This window comes from Schistocerca americana, chromosome 9, assembly GCF_021461395.2.
Source record: "Schistocerca americana isolate TAMUIC-IGC-003095 chromosome 9, iqSchAmer2.1, whole genome shotgun sequence".
In the NCBI taxonomy this organism is placed as follows: domain Eukaryota; kingdom Metazoa; phylum Arthropoda; class Insecta; order Orthoptera; family Acrididae; genus Schistocerca; species Schistocerca americana.
In genome coordinates, this window is record NC_060127.1 from 12,174,126 (window position 1) to 12,195,015 (window position 20,890).

A 20,890-nucleotide genomic window follows, 5' to 3' on the forward strand; every position below is an offset into this window, starting at 1 on the left:
GTACGGGTTTCTATCCCATTCGGGTAATCCCTTCGTGGAGCGTCCCCACCTACATCTATATGGATACTCTGCAAATCCCATTTAAGTGCCTGGCAGAGGGTTCATCGAATGACCTTCACAATTCTCTATTATTCCAATTTCGTATAGCGCGCGGAAAGAACGAACACCTATATCTTCCCATACGAGGAAAGAAGAGCGGCGCGTTTCGTCACAGGGTTATTTGGTATGCGTGATAGCGTTACGGAGATGTTTGGCAAACTCAAGTGGCAGACTCTGCAAGAGAGGCGCTCTGCATCGCGGTGTAGCTTGCTCTCCAGGTTTCGAGAGGGTGCGTTTCTGGATGAGGTACAGAATACATTGCTTCCCTCCACTTATACCTCCCGAGGAGATCACGAAAGTAAAGTTAGAGAGATTCGAGGGCGCACGGAGGCTTTCCGGCAGTCGTTCTTCCCGCGAAGCATACGCGACTGGAACAGGAAAGGGAGCTAATGACAGTGGCACGTAAAGTGCCCTCCGCCGCACACCGTTGGGTGGCTTGCGGAGTATAAATGTAGATGTACTGTGATTTCCCTTATTTTATCACGGTCATCGTTTCTCCCTATGTAGGTCGGCGTCAACAAAATATTTTCGTATTCGGAGGAGAAGGTCTGTGAGTGGAATTTCGAGAGGAGATTTCTCGGCAACGAAAAATGCCTTTGTTTTAATGATGCCCACCCCAAATCCTGTATCATTGTTTTCTCTTTGTCGTAGAGGGAACTTTGCTTTAGGAATCTGAGGTTCGGATGCTGAGCTCCAGATCCTGAGAGTATGACGAAAATCGAAGAGGAGCAGTGCGTCAGATATTATTGTTATCGCTGGTTTTCGTGGTCTTGAGGTATGTTCCCATTTCCCAAAGAGAGCTTTACCTCCCTTCTGCACCGCCGTGGAGATGACCGGACAGCAAACAGATGGGCAGACCTTCTGTGATGTGTTACGCTTGTGAACTAAATGTACGGCCGGCCGTTGTGGCCTTGCGGTTCCAGGCGCTACAATCTGGAGCCGCGCGACCGCTACGGTCGCCGGTTCGAATCCTGCCTCAGGCATGGATGTGTGTGATGTTAGGTTAGTTAGGTTTAAGTTCTAGTGGACTGATGACCACAGATGTTAAGTCCCATAGTGCTCAGAGCCATTTGAACCTAAATGTACCTAGAAAAATATATCAAAGTACTACACAGGAGATATGACGCCATAAACAATGAGATGCGTGAATACTTCCGCTTCACGCATGACGTTTTAATTTTCTACTTTCTTACTACTAACTCTATTCACAATACATTCCACAGACAGTAGCCACATATATTGTCGGACATACTTGCAAAATTATATTATTGTACAGCGGTTAGTTCAAAAGATACCACGTGATCAACATTGAGCTGCATTGAAGTGGAACTGCAGGGCGAATTTCACTAGAGATATATTTGAAATATGTGTACAAATATGTGTGAAATATGTTAATTATATGTGAAATATAGTTGAATTGTTTGTATGCGGGCAAAGCGATGTGTAAAGAGGTCATCCTAAACCCCTGTAACTATTTCAACCAAAATATTGTGTGTGTGTGTGTGTGCGTGTGTGTGTGTGTGTGTGTGTGTGTGGTGCGTCGCACGCGCGAGCTGGCAGTGACGCCCTGGGCGTTCATCACGCTGGCCGAGCTGCCTGTTGTCTGGGTCAGGTCATGGAGCCGAGCCAAGTACGCCGTGGCTTCCGTCCGCACTGCGGGAGAGAAGTGAGCCATAGCTGGCCGTCCAGCCAGACAGCCAGCCGTCAGAACCCTTCCACGTTTTGTCACCTTGGGGCCTGCGTAGCGTCTGGAGAAGTCTCGCTCGCGACCAGGGGGGAGGCTCTGGACCCGACGCGACCTAATGTCCCGCAGAGTCAGTCCGAAACGTTTGTTGGAGAGACCACTATTATTTGCATGTTCCGCTACACGTGTACTATCGAGCTAAATAAGGGTCAGATGAAACTATTGTGAGCGCGTGGGTGCTATTCTGTCATTCTGCGCAACGGATTAATCTGAGATGTACCCTTTACCCTGTGGCTCCTGCAAGATGCAATTTCCACCCCCACACTACTACAGAAGTCAAAAAAACGGCTCTGAGCACTATGGGACTCAACTGCTGAGGTCATTAGTCCCCTAGAACTTAGAACTAGTTAAACCTAACTAACCCAAGGACATCACAAACATCCATGCCCGAGGCAGGATTCGAACCTGCGACCGTAGCGGTCTTGCGGTTCCAGACTGCAGCGCCTTTAACCGCACGGCCACTTCGGCCAGCTACAGAAGTCGTACAGACGCTCCTAACGTTCTAAAGAGAAATGTCTGAAAAACTTTCAGCAATAAATATCTTCTGGAGTCGTCCGCTGTAAGGAAATGACACAAAAATTCACAAAATTTCTTACATAACTAGTGGGATACTTGGGTACTGGAGTAGTACTAGTTAGTGTAAGAAAAACATGAAACTAACGAAAGTTATTATTTATTTTGCAAAAATCCTGAGAAATCACAATGGCACTTTTAGTTATGAGCTGAACAAGTTATTTCCGGGTTCTTTTTGGAATGTGAAGTTACCTCTTAAGGATAGGATTCACTAATGATATTTCTATACAAAGTTTAAGATTGTTATTGACTCGGCAGAACGGCTGAGAGCCGCGCCTACTCAACTTGAATAATTATCTGTTAGAATGTTGGTAGGTACGGTCGAGGCTGTCGTGTGTGAAATGCAGTGAAGTGTACTGTTGTGGAGGAAATATGGGGCTCACAATAGCTGTAGCACACAATACCGTAAGCTGCGATGACTGCTGTCTGCGGCGCTCGCTGCTGACAAGTAAGATAACTCTCGTTCTATCTGGATTGACCTTCGCCAATTAAACTCTCCCTACGCATTGATGAAGTCAAGGACTCCTATTCGCTCCTAGTCTAACTATTGGCGTGTTATACCAGTCAGATAACCAGGCCACCGCACTGCCACTCAAAAATTCGCTCGCAGGCGTTTAACTATAACTCTGTCCGTGGCGACCAACACAGCAAACAATCTTTAATTGCAAGGACTCACCCCGATTCACTCTCGACAGAGGTGCTCTCCCAGTGAAGTACTGAGGAGAGACTTGTTCCTCACTCTTTGAGTACACGTACGAGAGCAAACGCTGCCGTTGCGTGTTCTCGCTCCAAGAGCGACAACGGAACGGCCCCTCTCCACGCCAGATATGAAGGGGTACATTTTTCGGTCTCTTCCATTACTCCTTCAGCTCAAGGCGTCAGGAATATCGTCTGCCAATGAGCATTGCTCTTCTGAAACGGGAGAATGACATTTAGTTTAAGGTGACCAATCCAGAAATCTGTAGCTTTGGCATTTGGCGGTTGCTGTCTCCCTGTGAAATCCTCTGAAACTGCGTGCTGCGTTTGTAAAGAATACGTAGGCTGGGCGCTCCCACACAATGTAACGGAATTTGCTTTTAAGCCGAACACAGGGTCGTTCTCCCTTTCACTCACGCAAACGCTGTACGCTCTAGGGGCCGTCGCATGCCGACATAGATAGGTTGACTTGTCCTCTGAAGGGACTGGCCTCCTGGCGTGCGGTTTTGCTCTCCTGAACTAAAAGCTTTTGTGACCGTCGTGTCTTGAATATGTGTGTGTATGCCAGCCTCGAGTATTCAACCACGGTGTGCACTTGAAATTTACTTGTTATTTGCACATCGTTTACATGAATTCATGCAACATTGACTTTATCTTATCGAGATTGGGTTCGAATGAAGCGTCTTGATGTGCAGTATATGTTTGTGAGGGCGGAATATGTAAGCAATGAAGGTCAGGAGACCATGACATCTTACACTACACAGGGTGATTTTTTCCACAGTGTACGGAATCTAGAGACTGCTTGATGAAAGGATACGGAACAAAAATGTCTAATGAAGTTATGCTTTGAAATGCATGATTTCCATGATAGAGACCAGTTATTGAATCACATTTTGTTACGGAGACTGTGGTCTAATACACGCTGTACCATGCAGCCACTGTTACAGTATGTCTTGAAAATGGTTTCCACGTGCCTCAACGCACCTGTGTATGCACCGTAGCATGTTCTATCTCACAGGTTCATACCATCCAGGCTGCATCCGAACATTGCCAAAAGCAGCACGAATACCCTGCACCAGTGTCTCCACATCTTGAATGGGTTCTGCATACACGATGCTATTGAAATGACCCCATGTCCAGAAATTGCACGGCTTGAGATCCGGTAAACGAGCAGGCTACTCAACTGGATCCCCTCGTTCATTCCGTCGACCAGGGTAGACACGATTGAGACGCGTTTCGACGTAAACAGTGAAGTGGGCTGGAGCACCATGATGCAGTAACCACACAACCCTTCGAATCATCAACAGCACTTCTTCCAGCAGGGGAGGCAAAGACTCCGGCAAAAAACGCCGATAGTTCCGGTCAGCCGGCCATTGTGGCCGAGCGGTTCTAGGTGCTTCAGCCCGGAACCGTGCTGCTGCTACGGTCGCAGGTTCGCATCCTGCCTTGGGCGTAGATGTGTGTGATTTCCTTATGTTAGTTAGCTTTAAGTAGTTCTAAGTCTAGGGGACTGATGACCTCGGATGTTAAGTTGGGTTGTGTTGTTTGGGGAAGGAGACCAGACAGCAAGGTCATCGGTCTCATTGAATTAGGGAAGGATGGGGAAGGAAGTCAGCCGTGCCCTTTCAAAGGAACCATCACGGCATTTGTCTGGAACGATTTAGGGAAATCACGGAAAACCTAAATCAGGATGGCCGGACGGATGTTAAGTCCCACAGTGCTCAGAACCATTCGAACCATCTGAAGTTCCGGTCTGTTAGGCGACGTGGAAGGAAGACTGGGCCCAAAATACGGTCGCCAGTTATCCCGGCCCCCACTTCCCAGTTGCACCAATGCTGATGATTTGCTGTCACCACACCATGGCGGTTCTGCATGCTTTCCCACAGACGGCTGTTGTGAAAGCTGAAGATACCACCCCACGTAAAGGTGGCCTCAATTGTGAATAGGATGGATCACAAAAATTCCGGAATCGTGGTTGCCTGGTGAAGAAACCAGCGACAAAACCGCTCCCATTGTGGAAAGTTTGTCGGTAGTAAGCTCCACACACGGTGTAAGTGATAAGAGTAGTAACAATTGTCCTGCGGAATATTTCACACAGTCGTCTGGCTTACCCTGTACTGGCGGGCCAACTGCCTGGTACTGACACGGCGGTCTCCTTCCACAGTGTTAATCACATTTTCCTCCAACTCTCGTGTCCGAACATTTCGGGTACGTCCTTCATGATATCCTACTTCCTGAAACGACCTTGTCTCAGACAAACAGCGAAACACAGTTCCAGACAATGAATGCTGTGGTTGTTGTCGGCGTGGATAGGTCTCCAGATACAACCTTGCTACCCGCCGCCCGTTGCCATTTGCCTTTCGGTATCTAGACGTCATGTCGGCAAGCTCTCGATTCGAATACAGAGCCATTGTGTATAACGCTGTATCACATCCGCTGGAAGGTGAGTCAGCAAGAGACACAACATTACGAATTACTATGGCCGGAGAGGGAACTAGAGCCTGCCGCAAGAGAAACAATGCCACCCTTCAGGAGGAACCCATGCATACTGTACCTGTTGGCTTCATGGTACAGCGCATATTAGAGACTGCACTCTCTGTAACAAAGTATCATTGAGTAAATTCATTTCCGGACGTAAATTAATTGGAAATTTTTGTTCCTTATCCTCTCATCGATCAATCCCTAGAGTTTTTATACGGTACATACAAATGACTCCAAGTCCCGACATTATCTGTGATAATGAATACAGGCCGAATGAATGAATTCAAATTTGTACCAAGGCTCGGAGTCGAACCTGTCTCTCCTGCTCAAGAGGCAGATAACGCAAAGCTGTACACCACCCTGGCAGTGCGGCCAACACAACCGAGCGGATTGTACCACTACCTCGGTCTCTTTAACACAAACTGGAATTCACGTCTCAGCCCCTCTCGATGTTCTTCCTCGTAACCCATTATCATAGGTAAAATTAAGACTCAACATCTCTCTGGAATACATAATTTTATCTGGTTAATATATGACCTAAGCTTGAGGTAAAAGTAGGAGCATCCCCACTTCGTTAAAATCTAAGGCGCTATTCCAATGTTGGAGAGCCTCTGCAACATTGATACGAGTTAATAAGGGGAACATCAAAATGCGCTGAGGTGTCAACTGAAGTTGGTATTAGGGATGGAGACCTGCTAGGATAATCCGTGGAGCCCCATTGGCCACAGTACCAGCGTGGTGCAATGGCCCGCTGGTGCAGTGGCTCAGCATGTTGGGTCAGACGATTGGCTGCCTTCTGTAAAAGACAAAATGAGTGAACGGATCATCGATGAACTTGAACTGGTTCAAATGCCTCTAAGCACTATGGGACTTAACATCTGAGGTCATCAGTCCACTAGAACTTAGAACTACTTAAACCTAGCTAACCTAAGGACATCACACACATCCATGACCGAGGCAGGATTCGAACCTGCGACCGTTGCGGTCGCGCGGCTCCAGACTGTAGCGCCTAGAACCGCTCGGCCACACAGGCCGGCGGTGACACACTGTGTTCTGTACTCGTCCACCACGGTGCTCGGGGTCACAGCACAAAGTTGTAAGACCTGAAGATGGGCATCTAAGAGCGCGAAACCGGTCGTGTTTTAACTACAGAAAAATTCAAAGAACCTCACAACTGAAGCGGTATTTTCAGTCTCAGCTATGATGCTCAGTTGTGAACGTTCCACCAGCAGGATTGTTTGTTCTGTGATGATTCTGATATTCCCGTCTGTGCTTAGACATCAGTGCGCTTCGAAAAGCGAGGAAAATAAAAAACAAGAGCCTCAACATCACTGACTCCAGCAGCAAATATAAATTAAGCCCACCCAACGTTTCAGAAAAGTGATGCACACCAGAGCAACTGTAGAACTCAGAAATTTTTCTCTCTCTCTGACAATGCTTTCAAAGAAGCAGCTGAAACTCGGTAAGTAGTTAGTGCCCTATTTAGAGTTGGAGAGGTATTTATTTCCTTATTTCCAGTTGTAGGTGAAGCGGCGCTCTATGCAGAGTTTGAGTCTGCTTGCCACTGGTTTTGAGTCGTACTGTGAATGTTTGTAACACCAGTTGTGGGACATAGTCGATTTGGTGCTGTATTGTGATCTTCAGACACAAATAAATAAACTGTGTGGAATCCATCCCTGAAAACTGGTTAAATAAACAATATTCCGCACTGCCTTGTCCCCTGAAAATTGTTTAAATAATATTCCAGTGCCTTAAATTGCTTAATGCAATTTGATTGACAGTAAATTAGCCTACTGTCATTAGATCCTCCCAGTACAACAAAGACTGAGCAAGTTTTCCCGCCATTTTTTTTTCTTAGAGGGTGTGAGGAGGGAGGTGGCTAAGGGTGCGACGTCCATTCCTAATTGTTTGGATAAATAAATAATCAGGATGAAATTGGTTAAATAAATACTATATTGATCTTAAATATCTTCAACATTTCACGGCCCTGTCAGCAATTGTATAAATATTAATTTTAATTTTAATAAGCAACAGCCTCAGTTGCACCGTTTACCTAGAATTTACCTAGGTTTCAGTCAGGACAAGCCAACCTTCTTCAGAATATCAGTAACTACCATTTGTCCACAGTGGACATCGTCAAGCTAAAACTACAAATCCATAAGTTATCGTCAGACTGTAAAAACTTATCTGAAACTGCCTCGGCCCAACTTTGCGACCGCGATGCGGCAGCCACGAGTGCTGTACTGTTTGAGAAGTGGGGCCGAGGCAGTTTCAGATACGTTTTTACAGTCTGACGATAACTTACGGATTTGTAGTTTTAGCTTGACGATGTCCACTATGGGCAAACGGTAGTTATTGATGATCTGAAGAAGGTTGGCTTTTCCCGACTGAAATCTAGGTAAATTCTAGGTAAACGGTGCAACTGAGGCTGTTGGTTATTAAAATTAAAATTACTATATTGATCCTCCCAGTCCAGCAGCTCAGCACAGAATGAGCGAGTTTCCCTCCATTTCCAGAGGTGTGGGGATTGTTGGGGGATGGGAAAGAGGGGGTGACAGGGAGGGGGAAGCGATTGGTGAAGGGTTGGGATTTGCCAGATGGGCAGTGGGGGAAGGGACCCACGTGCCGGCCAGGAAAAACCAATGATGTCATCAGGGGGCAGTGGTAATTAATTGGTCAATTAATTAATTTGCGTAATTACTTTGATATCGGTTTGACATCAAAAGTGTGCTTGAACGCCTGTTGCCATGCTACTATCATGATCATCACCATCAACAACTCTGCCAACATCACCACATCACCACCCTCAGTCATTTGGCAGCCAATACTGGATGAGGACTTCATCTAGACTTCCTCTTGGATTTCATTGATCATTATGTGCCACTTGCTGCTGGATATACACTTCTTCCAGATGTCTGAGATTGAAAGAGGATGAGTCACTCCTTCACTATTCTCCATATTCAAGGCTCCCCTTTAATGCTGATTTTACACCCAAGACGTCGGTTTTGTCAGGCGATAGGATGTTATCAGCATGCACTGATAGGAGCATGTATGTTGTTAATGCATGTGGAATCTTTATGGTGTCTCTCCTTTCAATGGTGTTCTTTGGAGTTGAGAACAAGCAGATTATTTGGTCATATAACAGTACATCTTGCAGCGGACATTTGGTGTTTTGAAGCCACGTGTAGTTATTAGGCAAAGGAACATCTTGAAGCACTTACTGGGGACAGAATGTTTGTCCTACGAATTTCTCGGACCGGTTGGCAGACAATGCATTCGGCCGAAGAGGCGAACAACTGACTACCTTTATGTACCTGCCGGGCACTTCCAGCCACAGTAGGGGCAGGGGTGCAAGAGAAATCTAGGTCACCCACCCAATCAGTTTCGACAGTGTCGTAAGTGCCCTTTGTGGAGAGGGATGGCGACCATAAAAATTCGCGAATTTCCACGTCCACCGTGGACTGGAAACCATCGAGGGTGTGGTCAGGTGGTGTCAGACCCTCTGCCTACCGAGTTTTTTTGGGAAGCCTCATATCTTCGAAACAATTTTAGAAGATATTCAACTCTTGTGACAGCTCTGAAATGGTCTATGCTGGGATACAGAAGCACTTCTCCTGATTTAGCTGAGGCCCCTGGTTGCATGCACTTTAACATACTGGACCTACACGCGGATTTACGGTATGGGGTGTGATTCCGTGTGAGAATAGGAGCACTCCAGTGTTTATCCAACCCACACTGACTGTAAATTCCGACGTTAATCTGGTGATTCGATCTATTGTACTGCCACTCATTAACAGCATTCCAGGGGATGTTCCGCAACAGCACAACGCTCGCGCACGTACGACTGCTATTACCCGACATGCCCTAAAAAGAGTCGAGATGTTGTCTTGGCCTGCTCGAGCGCCAGATCTGTTTCGAGTACACAGGGGACATTATGCAGAAGCAGCATTAACCGTTCCTGTACCGACTGACCAAGTGCAACAGGCGTGGAACTCTATCCCACTAACTGACATCCGGCACCTGTACAATACAATGCGTGCACGTTTGTATTCGTGCTTATAACATGTTGGTGGTTACGCTGTTTATTAATATATCACCATTTCACATTTGCAATGGCATATCTCGCGCTTACATTAACCCGTGATCTTGCAATGTTAATCAGTTAAATATGCTACCTACACGAATGGATAACCGAAATTTCAGTGCTCAACATTAATTATTTTTGTTGGATGTGAGGTCCGCCAGTTATGCAAAACACCGTTGTTTCTCAGTACCCAAACATGTTTCGGCATCACTGTGCCATCATCAGTGGGTTTTCGTTTTTATTTATTATTTACATTTAGCGTGCATGAATTTTCTGGATGACTTGTGTGTTCTGGTGAAGTGAAAAGTGTTTTACTACGCTATTTGTGAAAAATACTTGTTATAGTTACGTGTGCCTCACAACACCTCAGCATTATGCGGAGAATGGAAGTACAGGGCTATTACAAATGATTGAAGCGATTTCATAAATTCACTGAAGCTCCATTCATTGACATATGGCCACGACACACTACAGATACGTAGAAAAACTCAAAGGTTTGTTCGGCTGAAGCCGCACTTCAGGTTTCTGCCGCCAGAGCGCTCGAGAGCGCAGTGAGACAAAATGGCGACAGGAGCCGAGAAAGCGTATGTCGTGCTTGAAATGCACTCACATCAGTCAGTCATAACAGTGCAACGACACTTCAGGACGAAGTTCAACAAAGATCCACCAACTGCTAACTCCATTCGGCGACGGTATGCGCAGTTTAAAGCTTCTGGATCCCTCTGTAAGGGGAAATCAACAGGTCGGCCTGCAGTTAGCGAAGAAACGGTTGAACGCGTGCGGGCAAGTTTCACGCGTAGCCCGCGGAAGTCGACGAATAAAGCAAGCAGGGAGCTAAACGTACCACAGCCGACGATTTGGAAAATCTTACGGAAAATGCTAAAGCAGAAGCCTTACCGTTTACAATTGCTACAAGCCCTGACACCCGATGACAAAGTCAAACGCTTTGAATTTTCGGCGCGGTTGCAACAGCCCATGGCAGAGGATGCGTTCAGTGCGAAACTTGTTTTCAGTGATGAAGCAACATTTTTTCTTAATGGTGAAGTGAACTGACACAATGTGCGAATCTAGCTGTAGAGAATCCTCACGAATTCGTGCAGCAAATTGGCAATTCACCAAAAGTTAACGTGTTTTGTGCAATCTCACGGTTTAAAGTTTACGGCCCCTTTTTCTTCTGCGAAAAAAACGTTACAGGACACGTGTACCTGGACATGCTGGAAAATTGGCTCATGCCACCACTGGAGACCGACAGCGCCGACTTCATCTTTCAACAGGATGGTGCTCCACCGCACCTCCATCATGATGTTCGGCATTTCTTAAGCAGGAGATTGGAAAACCGATGGATCGGTCGTGGTGGAGATCATGATCAGCAATTCGTGTCATGGCCTCCACGCTCTCCCGACTTAACCCCATGCGATTTCTTTCTGTGGGGTTGTGTGAAAGGTTCAGTGTTTAAACCTCCACTACCAAGAAACGTGCCAGAACTGCGAGCTCGCATCAACGATGCTTTCGAACTCATTGATGGGGACATGCTGCGCCGAGTGTGGGAGGAACTTGATTATCGGCTTGATGTCTGCCGAATCACTAAAGGGGCACATATCGAACATTTGTGAATGCCTAAAAAAACTTTTTGAATTTTTGTATGTGTGTGCAAAGCATTGTGAAAACATCTCAAATAATAAAGTTATTGTAGAGCTGTGAAATCGCTTCAATCATTTGTAATAACCCTGTACTTGCCACACGAAAACATGACAAGCTACCTCTAGTAATTAACAAACTAGTGATCCAGAAAATTCATGCACACCAAATGTAAAGAATAAATAAAAACGAAAACCCACTGGTGATGGCACAGTGGTGCCGAAACATGTTTGGGTACTGAGAAAGAACGGTGTTTTGCGTAACTGGCGGAACCCAAATTCCAAAAATTTTAACTGCAAACACGGCCAATACAAGGAGCTGCAAATCGAAATGATGGTTAATTATTTTTTGTGTTGCCATTTTTTTCCCGTTAGTGTATCATGTGGTTCCCTTAGTCTTTTACAGTCACGAGAACCAGAATGTCTTTTGTCCATTCCCCATCACTTCGTCTCGCTCCGTGATAAGCCCTTTTTTTATTTCAGTTTGGGATCAGTCAGCTGCTATCACATCCTCGGCTCCTGTTCTTCCTCTCGCCATTCTTTTTGCGTCTAATTGTTATGCCCAAAATGCATCTTTCGATCGTTCATTGGTCAGAACTCAGTTACTGAACTGGTATCACTTTTGTTTTCTGTATTTTTCTGTATGTTATGAGATCTTACCCAGAGCACTGTTATGAAACAAGAAGCCGATAGAACAGTGTAGAGCGTGTGCTGACGGAGTTCTCTCTCTCTCACACACACACACACACACACACACACACACACACACTGTAGTGGTTCTGGACCCTACCGCTTGGCGGAGCTGCTGTCGCAGTGTGTCGGATTTAGGTCTGTCACGTCCCTCCAACAGCCGCAGCTCACAGAGAGAAACCGCCTGTTCGCACCACACCCTCACGGCGTTAAGAAACGGCTGGTCCGGCCCGCAGAACGGCGGAACGAAAATAATCTCGGAAAATGGAGTTTACACTCGCCGGTTCTGAGACTCGGCCGCGCTCGGGACAGAGGTGAGAGACGAAGGCCAGCTGGGACACTCGTACGTCTCGATAAACTGCTTCCTGTGGTCGCGAACGTAACCAGAGGAAGGCGGCAGCGGGATGGATGCGTGGCTTCACGGCCGACGACAGACGGAAAGCAGGTAACAGTTCGCCCTTTACAGAGAACCAGGGTCCGGATAAATGAGGAATAAGCGACGCCATTAGGCAATGTACGAGGGCAGTTCAATAAGTAATGCAACATTTTTTTCTCGGCCAATTTTGGTTGAAAAAACCGGAAATTTCTTGTGGAATATTTTCAAACATTTCCGCTTCGTCTCGTATAGTTTCATTGACTTCCGACAGGTGGCAGCGCTGTACGGAGCTGTTAAAATGGCGTCTGTAACGGATGTGCGTTGCAAACAACGGGCAGTGATCGAGTTTCTTTTGGCGGAAAACCAGGGCATCTCAGATATTCGTAGGCGCTTGCAGAATGTCTACGGTGATCTGGCAGTGGACGAAAGCACGGTGAGTCGTTGGGCAAAGCGTGTGTCATCATCGCCACAAGGTCAAGCAAGACTGACTGATCTCCCGCGTGCGGGCCGGCCGTGCACAGCTGTGACTCCTGCAATGGCGGAGCGTGCGAACACACTCGTTCGAGATGATCGACGGATCACCATCGAACAACTCAGTGCTCAACTTGGCATCTCTGTTGGTAGTGCTGTCACAATTGTTCACCAGTTGGGATATTCAAAGGTTTGTTCCCGCTGGGTCCCTCGTTGTCTAACCGAACACCATAAAGAGCAAAGGAGAACCATCTGTGCGGAATTGCTTGCTCGTCATGTGGCTGAGGGTGACAATTTCTTGTCAAAGATTGTTACAGGCGATGAAACATGGGTTCATCACTTCGAACCTGAAACAAAACGGCAATCAATGGAGTGGCGCCACACCCACTCCCCTACCAAGAAAAAGTTTAAAGCCATACCCTCAGCCGGTAAAGTCACGGTTACAGTCTTCTGCGACGCTGAAGGGGTTATTCTGTTCGATGTCCTTCCCAATGGTCAAACGATCAACTCTGAAGTGTATTGTGCTACTCTTCAGAAATTGAAGAAACGACTTCAGCGTGTTCGTAGGCACAAAAATCTGAACGAAGTTCTCCTTCTTCATGACAACGCAAGACCTCACACAAGTCTTCGCACCCGAGAGGAGCTCACAAAACTTCAGTGGACTGTTCTTCCTCATGCACCCTACAGCCCCGATCTCGCACCGTCGGATTTCCATATGTTTGGCCAATGAACGACGCAATCCGTGGGAGGCACTACGCGGATGATGAAGAAGTTATTCTTGCAGTATGACGTTGGCTCCGACATCGACCAGTGGAATGGTACCGTGCAGGCATACAGGCCCTCATTTCAAGGTGGCGTAAGGCCGTAGCACTGAATGAAGATTACGTTGAAAAATAGTGTTGTGTAGCTAAAAGATTGGGGAATAACCTGGTGTATTTCAATGCTGAATAAAACAACCCCTGTTTCAGAAAAAAAATGTGTTGCATTACTTATTGAACTGCCCTCGTATCTTTTACTCTGTAGTTGTGTGTGCGACTATACGAAATTTTCTGAAGGACAGAAACTGTGCGCGCGATCGGGATTCGAAGCATGAACCTATCTTCCGCAGGCACTGTCCTTCCCCGTTGATCTACCCAGGGACCACTTGTGGAGAGGTGAAACGGTGTTGCCAGCGGTTTCTCTGAGAAATGGGCACCACCGTCCTACTCAGTAACCAGACTGTGCCCCAAGCACTGAACTCATCTCCTACTACAAGTGCTGTCCACTTTGTCTTCACACCGACGATAGGGTAGAGACTGGGAGGTGCCTGTTAGTAGGCTCTTTCCATTCCTCACTTACAAGGGGAGGCCGCCAATTATATTTCATACATGCCGCAGCGAATTTGTGTTCGTGGGTTCTCTATTCTAATTCGAACGTTTGACTTACGCTACACGTATTCGCTTCGGAATACCGTTTCTACGTCTTCCGTTAACTATACGTGGTTAACATTATGAAGACAATTAATAACATTTGTGAAATACAACTTTGTTTGCGGAAAACATGACGATGTTCGAAGTCGCCAGTTTTTCCACGACAAACGACTTTCAACAACTTATTATATGCATAATTGTTGCAACTGATTGCCGGGAATTATATATGAATTACTAAAAACAAATACAAAAAAAATGGGTTGCATGGCGCGAGATTCGATCCGGCGACCTTCGTATTACGAACCCGAGCGCTTATCGCTGCGCCACGACGCTGTAGAAAATTATTAATCGTAGAGAGCATTTCACGGCAACGGTTTCTTTTAACTGTCGATTTTCTCAACAACGGCTGAGAAGTGCATCTTGGTGCTTTGCCACATTACACCTCTGGCCATGAGCTTTTCTTATGCGCAGTATGAATCGAATCTGAATTTCACAATTGGCGGCCTCCCCTTGTTAGTGAATTTTAGAATGAATGACAACAGGTGGCGCAAAAGAAATTCTAAAAATAGCTTTACTGATGAAGAACTGGAAGCAACAGACTAACAGAAATGCATAAAAACGTGACGTAAATTGGCACGCACGAGGAAATATTTCAAGACAGAAAAAAAAAAATTGGAGCTACAGTTAAAGTTCACAAATTTCCTTGACAAGCTACCAGTGGACAGAAGAACACAAGGAGAAATACATCCAGCGGATGATGATGCACTGGGAATAGAAGAAGGAGTTTCTCGAATGAGTACTAACTATACTGAACGGCCAAAGAAACTGGTATAGGCATGCGTATTCATGTACAGAGATGTGTAAACTGGCAGAATACGGCGCTGCGGTCGGCAACGTCTGTATAAGACAAAAGTTGTCAGGCACAGTTGTTAGATCGATTACTCCTGCTACAATGGCAGGTAGTCGGTCATGGTGGCCGTGCGGTTCTTGGCGCTGCAGTCCGGAACCGCGGGACTCCTACGGTAGCAGGATCGAATCCTGCCTCGGGCATGGCTGTGTGTGATGTCCTTAGGTTAGTTAGGTTTAAGTAGTTCTAAGTTCTAGGGGACTGATGACCTAAGACGTTAAGTCCCATAGTGCTCAGATCCATTTGATCAATGACAGCTTTTCAAGATTTAAGTGGGTTTGAACGTGGTGTTATAGTCGGCAAACGAGCGACGGGACACAGCAGCTCCGAGGTAGCGATGAAGTGGGGATTTTCCCGTACGACCGTTTCACGAGTGTACCATGAAGATCAGGAATCCGGTAAAGCATCAAATCTCCGACATAGCCGCGGCCGGAAAAAGATCCTGCAAGAACGGTGCCAACGACGACTGAAGAGAATCGTTCAGCCTGACAAGGGTGCAACACTTCCGCGAATTACTGTACATTTCAATGCTGGGCCTTCAACAAGTGTCATCGTGCGAATCATTCAAAGAAACATCGTCGATATGGGCCTTAGGTCCTCGCCTGGGACCGTCGATACCGAAATACAGCCAGTAAGAGTGATTTCAGATGTGCCGTAGGGGAGTGTCGTAGGACCGTTGCTATTCACAATATACATAAATGACCTTGTGGGTAACATCAGAAGTTCACTGAGGCTGTTTGTGGATGATGCTGTAGTATATCGAGAGGTTGTAACAATGGGAAATTGTACTGAAACGCAGGAGGATCTGCAGCGAATTGACGCATGGTGCAGGGAATGGCAATTGAATCTCAATGTAGACAAGGGTAATGTGCTGCGAATACACAGAAAGAAAGATCCCTTATCATTTAGCTACAATATAGCAGGTCAGCAATCGGAAGCAGTTAATTCCATAAATCATCTGGGAGTAGGCATTAGGAGTGATTTAAAATGGAATGACCATTTAAAATTAATCGTCGGTAAAGCAGATGCCACACTGAGATTCATTGGAAGAATTCCAAGGAAATGCAGTCCGAAACCAAAGGAAGTAGGTTACAGTACACTTGTTCGCCAACTGCTTGAATACTGCTTACAAGGGAACCTCCCCATCGCACCCCCCTGAGATTTAGTTATAAGTTGGCACAGTGGATAGGCCTTGAAAAACTGAACACAGATCAATCAAGAAAACAGGAAGAAGTTGTGTGGAACTATGAAAAAAATAAGCAAAATATACAAACTGAGTAATCTATGTGCAAGATAGGCAACATTAAGGACAGTATGAGAACAGGAGCGCCGTGGTCCCGTGGTTAGCGTGAGCACCTGGGAAACGAGAGGTCCTTGGTTCAAGTCCTCCCTCGAGTGAAAAGTTTAATTTCTTTACTTTCGCAGTTATGATCTGTCCGTTCATTGACGTCTCTGTTCAATGTAATAAGTTTAGTGTCTGTGTTTTGCGACCGCACCGCAAAACCGTGCGATTAGTAGACGAAAAGACGTGCCTCTCCAATGGGAACCGAAAACATTTGATCGCAAGGTCATAGGTCAACCGATTCCTCCACAGGGAAACATGTCTGATATATTCTATACGACACGGTGACGGCATGTGCGTCACATGACAGGAATATGTTGTCGACCCACCTAACTTGTACACTTGCCGAATGGGTAAAAAGATTCTTCTACCTTGCCCGATTTAGGTTTTCTTGTGGATGTGATAATCACTTCCAAAAAAGTGATGAAAACATAAGAGTTTGTCACATAAACTGCAACAAATGAATGCAATAGTTTCACAGTCGCACAGTTTTCCCTGTGCTCTGTCAAAACATATGTTTTTAACGTTTTCAAATATTTCCACGTGTAGCCCGTCAAATCCTGCATATGTCCAAGCAAATCTGAACATGTCCTGGAATTGTGGAGAGCAAAGTTGATTGTGTGTGTGTGCCTGAACTTTCATAATTGTCTGAAAATAAAAAATTAAAATTTTCACGCGAGAGAAGACTTGAGCCAAGGACTTCTCGTTTAACAGCTGCTCACGCTAACCGCAGGACCACGGCGGTACTAAGCTTGTACACTCCTTAATGTTGCCTATCTTGAGCATGGACTACTCAGTTTGTATATTTTGTTAATTTTTTTCATAGTTCCACACAACTTCTTCCTCTTTTCTCGATTGATCTGTGTTCAGTTTTTCAAGGCCTATCCACTGTGCCAACTTATAACTAAATCTGAGGGGAGTGCGACGGGGAGGTTCCCTTGTTAGCAGTGTGGGATCCGTACCAGATAGGGTTGATAGAAGAGATAGAGAAGATCCAACCGAGAGCAGCGTGCTTCATTACAGGGTCATTTAGTAATCGCGAAAGCGTTACGGAAATGATAGGTAAACTCCAGTGGAAGGCTCTGCAAGAGAGACGCTCAGTAGCTCGGTACGGGCTGTTGTTGAAGTTTCGAGAACATACCTTCACCGAAGAGTCAATCAGTATATTGCTCCCTCCTACGTATATCTCGCGAAGAGACCATGAGGATAAAATCAGAGAGATTAGAGCCCACAAAGAGGCATACCGACAATCTTTCTTTCCACGAACAATACGAGACTGGAATAGAAGGGAGAACCGATAGTGGTGTTTCAGGTACCCTCCGCCACACACCGTCAGGTGGCTTGCGGAGTATGGATGTAGATGTAGAAATTGGACTGATGATGGCTGGAGAAATGTTGCCTGGTCGGACGAGTCTCGTTTCAAATTCTGTCGAGCAGATGGACGTGCATGGGTGTGGATACAACCTCACGAATCCATGGACCCTGTATGTCATCAGGGGACTTTTCAAGCTGGTGGAGGCCCTGTAATAGTGTGGGGCGTGTGCAGTTGGAGTGATATGGGACCCACGAGACGTCTTGATACGACTCTGACAGGTGAGACGTACGTAAGCATCCTGCCTGATCACCTGCATCCATTCATGTCCATTGTGCATTGCGACGCACTTGGGAAATTCCAGCAGGATAATGCGAAACCCAACACGTCCATAATTGCTACAGAGTTGCTCCAGGAGCACTCCCCAGAGTGGCCGCCAACCTCCCAAGAGATGAACGTCATTGACAATGCCCGGAATGCCTTGCAGCGTGCTGTTCAGAAGACATCCCTATCCCCTGGTACTGTTACGGATTTATGGACAGCCCTGCAGGATTGATGGTGTCAGTTGCCCCCAGTACCACTTCAGACATTAGTTGAGCTCATTCCATGTCGTATCGCGGCACTTCTGCATGCTCACGGGGCCACTACATGATATTAGGCAGGTGTACCAGTTTCTTTGGCTCTTCAGTGTATACCGTACAGCGTGCGCTCATTTCAAACTTACAGGAGTCCCAGTCCCGGCAGGCGTGCAGGAGAACGTTTGTGGCGTTTGCAGTTTACGAGAAGAGGCGTTGGTGGAGGTGAAGCTGTGAGGCCGAGCAAGCCAATGGTCCCATATTTGACTCCCATTCCGTCACACAGTCCCAATCTCCCATGGAGTTTCAAGGAAATACTTTTTTGTTTTATCGATTATGAAATGGCTTTTGAGAGCCTGCGAATATAGTGGTAAAAATGATGTTTTTTTTGTTACAAAGTAACACTTGCTGCCGCCATTAACGATTTTTCTTCATCGTCAGCACGAAGAACAATTCCCACTCGCGAGTGCTTTTTCCGTGTATTATGACTCGTTACGGGTAATGTTTGCGATGTGGAGCTGCTGCATTATTGTCGTGCCTTTACCATAAAATGTGTATTTTTGTAACCACTTAATAAAACCTAGTCTTCCGGCCCAAACTAGGTACCTTTCAGAGTGTTGTGACTTGGCAAGACAGCCAAGTCACAATGAGAGGAAGCCGAAAGGCACGCGTTAAGCTCACGCAGATTGGCGTGAGGTCTGGAACAGTTAAAGGAATTAATAGTAGCAAATAAAGTACGTAGTTGATGTAATACTTAACTTTAATCCACAATTGTAGAACATCTCTCTTGACGGTACATGTTATAACCACAATATAAAATAATTATCAAATGCTATGGCGCCTTGCTAGGTCGTAGCAAATGACGTAGCTGAAGGCTATGCTAACTATCGTCTCGGCAAATGAGAGCGTAATTTTCAGTGAACCTTTCCTAGCAAAGTCGGCTGTACAACTGGGGCGAGTGCTAGTAAGTCTCTCTAGACCTGCCGTGTGGTGGCGCTCGGTCTGCTATCACTGACAGTGGCACACGCGGGTCCGACGTATACTAGCGGACCGCGGCCGATTTAAAGGCTACCACCTAGCAAGTGTGGTGTCTGGCGGTGACACCACACAGAGTATGATGATGCAATAGCTCCTTACTTAACAATCACATACAACATCTCGCTCGACGCGAGATCCGTACCCAAAGACTGGAAAGTCGCACAGGTCACACCAATATTCAGGAAAGGCGGCAGGAGTAATCCACTAAACTACAGGCCCATACTATTAACGGCGATACGCAGCAGGACTTTGGAGCATATATTGTGTTGAGACTTGGCAAGACAGCCAAGCCACTATGAGGTAGCCGAAAGGCACGCGTTTAAGCTCACGCAGGATGGCGTGAGGTCTGGAACAGTTAAAGGAGTTGAGTCTAGTAAAAAAAGGTACGTAGCTTCTGAAATACTTAACTTTAATCCATAATTGTTGAACATCGGTCTGACGGTACATGCATCACAAGATAAATAGCAAATGATAATGGCGCCTTGCTAGGTAGCTGAAGGCTATGCTATCGTCTCGGCAAATGAGAGCGTAAATTGTCAGTGAACCATCGCTAGCAAAGTCGGCTGTACAACTGGGGCGAGTGCTAGGAAGTCTCTCTAGACCTGTCGTGTGGCGGCGCTCGGTCTGCAATCACTGATAGTGGCGACACGCGGGTCCGACGTATACTACCGGACCGCGGCCGATTTAAAGGCTACCACCTAGCAAGTGTGGTGTCTGGAGGTGGCACCACATATTGTATTCGAACATTATGAATGACCTCGAAGAGGATGGTCAACTGATACACAGTCGAGACGGATTTAGGAAACATCGTTCTTGTGAACCACAACTAACTCTTTACACACACGAAGCGTGTGTAAGTTATTTCAAATTGATTCAGTGTTTCTAGATTTCCAGAAGGCTTTTGATATTGTGACACACAAATGGATTGTAGAGAAATTGTGTGCTTATGGAATAACGTCTAAGTTATGTGACTGGATTCGTGATGTCCTGTCAGAGACGTCACTGTTCGTAGTAACTGATGGAAAGTCGTCGAGTGAAACAGAAGCGATTTCTTGCGTTCCCCATGCTAATGTTATATGGTATCTGTTGTTTCTTCTCTATATAAACGATTTAGGAGACTACCTGAGCCGCCGTCTTAAGTTGTTTGCAGAGGTTGCTGTCGGTTATCGTCTAGTAAGGTCATCAGAAAATCAGGACAAAAATAGCAAAACGATTTAGAAAAGGTATCTGTATGGTGCGAAAATTAGCAAGTGGCCCTAAATAATGAAAAGTGTGAGATCATCCACTTGAGTGCTAAAAGCAATCTGTTAAACTTCGGTTACTCGACAAATCAGTCAAATCTAAAGGCCGGAAATTCAACTAAATACCTAGGAATTACAATTACGAACAATTTACATAGGAAGAAACAGATAGAAAATGCTTTGGGGCAGGAAAGCTAAAGATTGCGTTTTATTGG